Here is a 5,641-nt window from a genome sequence, read left to right as displayed (position 1 = left end):
AATACACTTTAAGAGATCTAATAAACCTAAGAGTATAAAAATTAAAATCAACAGTACAGAAAAGGGCAGGGGAGGTCTAGTGGTTAAGGTGTTTGCCTCTCAACCCAGGAATCTGGGGTTCAAGCCCAAATTGGGTTACACTGGTTTTTATTCCAAGAAGCGGACTTGAAAGTAATTAATATAAGTTGCAATAACTTGTTTCGCAATCGAACTTAAATACAAATGTTTAAACTACCAACCTTGTAATTATCAGGCAGTGGTCCTTTATTTAAACAAGTGGGGGTACTTTATAGCTCATTTCTCCACCGTTGTATGATATATGACCCAACCATTTCCTATCCTTAAATACCTGTAAGAAAATAGCAGGGCATCTATTAGTCATTTACTTCTTGATTTTTGCTTTTGACTTCCAAATTATAATGCTTTTCCTTCTCTACCTATATTATGTGATTTCCTATGTCAGACATTTTCGAAACTCTGACTTCCAAATTTTGGAACTTAATGGAAGCCCTGAAAATAGCACTAGGTTATACATACACTTCAGACAAGTTTACAGAACAGAACAGAACAGAACATACTCTTTATTCTCTCAGGTACATAAGTACAGTATGAGGAAAATAATCATAAAACATAGATTTAAGTTTGACAAAGGTGTATAAGTAATACATTGGGGGGGGGGGGAGACCGTAATAAAGTTTGAAAGTAGAACTTAATCCGTATAGGTAGATACTGTATAAAAACAAACAAAAATATGTGAAATGTAATGTAAGATTATGCCTATATTCTGATAATTACTTAAATTTGGCCATTAAGGTTTTACAAAAAATAGACAAATGCTTTAATTTGTCAGGTGATTTCATATTCAACAAACTATTAAAACAACTGTCAGTGTTTGAAACTGCAAAATTTAACTTATTGGTAAGAATTGACCGTTGATACATAAAGAAAGGGCAGCTTAATAAATAATGTTTTTCGGTGCCTAAATCATCTAGGTCACAAATTGTGCACTTTCTGTCATTGAATACTGTTCCGTCCCACCTTCCGGTTTCAACAGGAAATTTATGATTAGAAGACCGAAATTTAAACAAATTTAGTGCGTCACTATGCGGCAATAAGTTAAAATATGATTCAAATTCTAATGTGGATTTAAATGAATTATATATTTTGCCTTTATTAGAAGATTGCAAATTCCCGTACCATTGTTGCTTGTACTGATCTATTAACGTGAGTTTTACCAATGCACGTGTATTTAACGGTATATTTGTATAAAATTGATTTAACCACAGGTATGAACGGTCAGCTAAATCAAGTATTCTCTTAATGTACGAGGTCCATTTAAAAGTTGCGGTTTGACGATTTACCATATATGTATAAAGTTTAAACGATAACTTGTTATGGTCACCAGATAGTAAGCGTGTCCAAAATCCTATCATCCTGCTTTTAACTACAACTGAGATAGGATACCTTCCCAATTCACCGTGTAATATATAAATAGGTGTACTTCTACGGGCGTTTAATAGTTTGCGCAAAAAATCGTTATGAACTGATTCTAATTAACATATCTAAGTTTTCGAAGCCAAAAATTTCTGAGCCATATGTTAGAATCGGTAAGACTGATCTAATAATTTTATGCTCAAGTCAATTGGTAAGTCAGCATTTCTAATTTTAGAGAAAAGTAAAAACATTGCTTTTTTGCTGTTTGCGGGCATTAAGGAATGACCCGGAACTTCGAAATGTAACGACTAGATAATGATATGTATCTGAAAACTCGAGAATGTTATCACCAAGTTTGAATTTGTAGTTATGAACAGACCGACAGCCGGGGAAATAACTGTTGTTTTGTGCAAGTTAACTGTAAGATCCAATTCTCTATAATAAGAATTAAAAGCGTTCAGACATATTTGGAAATCCGTTGGGTCATCTGAAATAATAACGGTGTCATCAGCATACAAAAAGACTAAAAGTTTAAGCCAATTAGATTCATTTACATCGTCTTCAAGTTTTACACCGATGCCACCTGAATCTTCAATACATGTCTGTAAATCGTTAAGAAAAAGAGCGAACAAAAGAGGCGACAGATTCTCACCTTGACGGACTCCATTCATGCATGCAAAAAAAGGGGGACAATTCACCATTAAGGGAAACACAAGATTTAATGTTACTATACATATTTTGAATGACTTTTAGAACCTTACCATTGATGTTAGAATTTAACAACTTTAGCCAAAGACTAGTCCTATTTACTTTATCAAATGCCGCAGAAAAATCTATAAATGCGCAAAACAATTTTTTCTTCTTATGTTTCAAGATGTTGATTATTGAATGAAGGGTAAAAATATGATCCTGACAAGAAAATCCTTTTCGAAAGCCAGCCTGATTTACATTAAGAATATTATTAGATTCTAAATATTTAGTTAATCTGCAGTTAAGTATTGAGGTAAACAATTTCCCAAGACAACTAAGTAAAGTTATGGGCCTATAATTGGATGGTTCTTTTGGATCACCTTTGTTTTTGAATAATGGAACGATATCTCCATTAAGCCATGATGAGGGCATATAACCTGTGTCTAAAACAATGTTAAAAAGTTTTTTGTAAATCGGTAAAAAAATATCCTGTGTATTTTTTATGTATTCTGTAAGTATATTATCGACAGGACTGCATGCTTTACCATTCTTAAGACAATTTATGTTTCTTATTATTTCGTTCGTGGTGATTTGGGAATTTATTTCTTCGTTAAAATTATTTTGTTGCATTGGATTTGCACTAGAGGACAAGGAGCCCGTACAAGATAGTCCCTGTATCAAGAATATTAGTTAGGGCTGTATAAAACATAAACATTTAATCCCAATTAACAAATATATACAAAATCATTAATTAAGTAGGTGGCCAGAAACATAATGGATCTTAGGTATGTGAAATTTATGACTATCATAGCTTTTAATCTTTTGTTTGAATATGTGCAAATTGTTTATCTTGTTTTTCTTTCCATGTTATGAAAATTAACAGTGTTGCAGAGTTAACAACCTTTTTTCACAGGTAATTGCTAATTTTTCAAAACGCTTACCAGGGCAAAAAAGACTATGCCAAAAAGGGAATATAACTCTGCCAAATACGAGTATAATTCCAGGATTGTCTGCCCTTGTGATATGGTGTCGCCTGTATAACCAAATACACCAAGTTTGGAGTGAATAGGTTCAATAGTTTCCAAGAAAATGGACCTTAACTTATTACAGGTCACAGTGACCTTGACCTTTGACCCCAAAATCAATACAACAGATTGACCTCACCCAGGTCACATATTAAGTTTCAAGGATATAGCTTTTTCAGTGATAAAAATAAAATGACTGGTAAACATAAACTTTTCCATAGAGTTTAACCAATGCCAAAAAGTCTATCATGACAATGTTTCCACAATTGTTCATTTCAAGTGAAGTTAAAACAACTATTGAAGAATTCTACAGCATAATCACATACCTGAAAGTTTCGTTGTCTCCATTCACCAGTTTCAGGATTAAACATATACTGAAAGCGAAAATACAATTATAACAAAAAAATATGTTGATGCAAAATCATTGGTGTTACAAAATGTATACATATATGTTGACATATATGAGAAAATTACTTAAATTCACAAACATCTAGCAGTCACAATGATTTATCTATGACACCAATATGATCTCAGGTCAGCTTGCATGCTGAACAGTCTTTTTCTCTCTTTTTTTTTTGAAGCCCCAACTGGGTAACCCCTGATACCTTACATGATATATACGTATATAATATACATGCCGGACATTCTTTAAATCAGACTTTATCCTGCTAGATGCTTAATTTTACATTTTGAAAACTATATCCTTTACAACGGTAAAAATACAAATTCGCATCTTCTCAAGATAATGATAAACACTATCAATAATGAGAAAAAATATGGCATGCTTCTTAATGCAATCTTCACCTTTGTGCAAATTTCATACCTTTAATTGCTTCAAGCTTCATATTTTATAACAAACAAACATCATTTAGTAAAAATGAATTATTCAAATATTTAAACTTCTGAGATGAAATCATGAAAAGAAGACACTTAATGTTATATTCCAACCTGAGGTAGAAGCTTCCAGCCTTCCTCTGCCACCAGTTTTACAGCCTCAAGGCTGTATTCTAAACTTTCTTCATCCAGAAAATATGGGACATTTATCCTTGTAAATCCAGGCCTGAAAGATAATTAAAAACTCATACATAATCACCTTCATAATCACTTCGATCAACATAAAAAAATCACAAACTCATATCCTGCATAAAGTGACTCAAATTTCTAGTCAGAAGAATAACACTTTTTTCATTTAAAACCATTACTAACTTTTTTCAAAAAAAAAAAAAGAAAACAAAATGGGTTTTTTTAATTCAAAATTTTTTAAATTTAAATTCAAAATATGTAATTAATCACATACCCGTGCTGCTTTTATGACAAGGTCGTGCATATTTTGATGTGACATCATTTGTGTTATACAAACATAGTGTAAAGATGTGCTAAATGCAAGTTACACTGCAGGACTGGTGGTCAATGAAAAAAATGAATCTTTTTCACTTCAAACAGTCTTATTTTGGGTATGTGATAAATAAAATATTATATTTGTGTACGTTCATTACTGAATTTATTGACCTCCTCTATTTATTTACGTGAAAATAAGTAGGATAAATTTATACCTAAGAATTTCCCTCTGTGAATATTCCCTGTACCTTCTTAAATGTGCTCTATCCAGTCGACTGTAATCAGAAAAGTTACATGATTATCAAATGCATTGAAGTATTAATTAAATAAACCAAAGATTAAAAATGTCTTTGAGATATTATAACAAGAATAAAATGTCATATTAAAAGTAAATGAAAATCAAATTTTCATTTACTTATACTTGTAACATTAAGATATTGAATTTTAATAACAATTCACATAGAGCTTATCTTAGAAGTATTTAATAATATTGCCAATGATTTTATACCTAGAAACATGTTTTTTGTTTGTTGGATTTTTCATTACACCAGGTAGGTCATAGGTCATATGGCGACTTCCAGCTTTACTGGTGGAGGAAGACCTCAAGTGCTCTGTGCATTATTTCAGGCACAAACGGGCACCTAAGTAGAACCACAGACGTCCAATCAGCTAGCTGGATAGCTTCCTCACATGAAAGAATTCAAAGTCTCTTTCCCCATTTCGAACCCAAAGTGGTGAGGAGCAAGTGCTTAAAAGTCAACTGCCTTAACCAATTAATTGGCCACAAACACCTCATACAATACAAATTTTCAATTCAGTAGTATAGGTATAATTTTTACTTATATTTCTCACCTGTCTTCAGCCAGTAGATGCTCAAACCTCTCACTGACCTCTTCCTCCATTCCTAACAAGTCCTGTATACGTAATAATCATGTTAACAATACAATTAAACCAAATCAACTTTACCATATCTGGATATCATTGTAAAAAGTTAATACTGTTTATATTATTTGACAACATAGTGTTTACCTAAAATACTGTCCTTTATAGTGTTATTTTACTTAGTAAAACACAATTTACTGATGCCAAAATTTTGCATTGAATGGCTTAATAGTTTTGTTTGTTTGTTTGTTTCATTTTACGCCTTTTCCTAA

General features: G+C 32.0%; 1 long non-coding RNA gene across 1 annotated transcript; it reads right to left on the bottom strand.

Moving 5' to 3' along the window:
• Nucleotides 1–238: 238 nt before the first annotated feature.
• LOC132740652 (uncharacterized) lies at nucleotides 239–4,213 on the bottom strand. Its single transcript, XR_009627184.1, has 3 exons — nucleotides 4,098–4,213; nucleotides 3,476–3,523; nucleotides 239–349 (listed from the first exon to the last, which is right to left on the bottom strand). It is a non-coding gene; the product is annotated as an uncharacterized LOC132740652 (long non-coding RNA).
• Nucleotides 4,214–5,641: the final 1,428 nt, after the last annotated feature.

Source organism: Ruditapes philippinarum, unplaced genomic scaffold, assembly GCF_026571515.1.
Source record: "Ruditapes philippinarum isolate M1 unplaced genomic scaffold, ASM2657151v2 ctg11954_1_1_1_1, whole genome shotgun sequence".
In the NCBI taxonomy this organism is placed as follows: Eukaryota; Metazoa; Mollusca; class Bivalvia; order Venerida; family Veneridae; genus Ruditapes; species Ruditapes philippinarum.
This window is presented reverse-complemented; position numbering and strand designations above follow the sequence as displayed.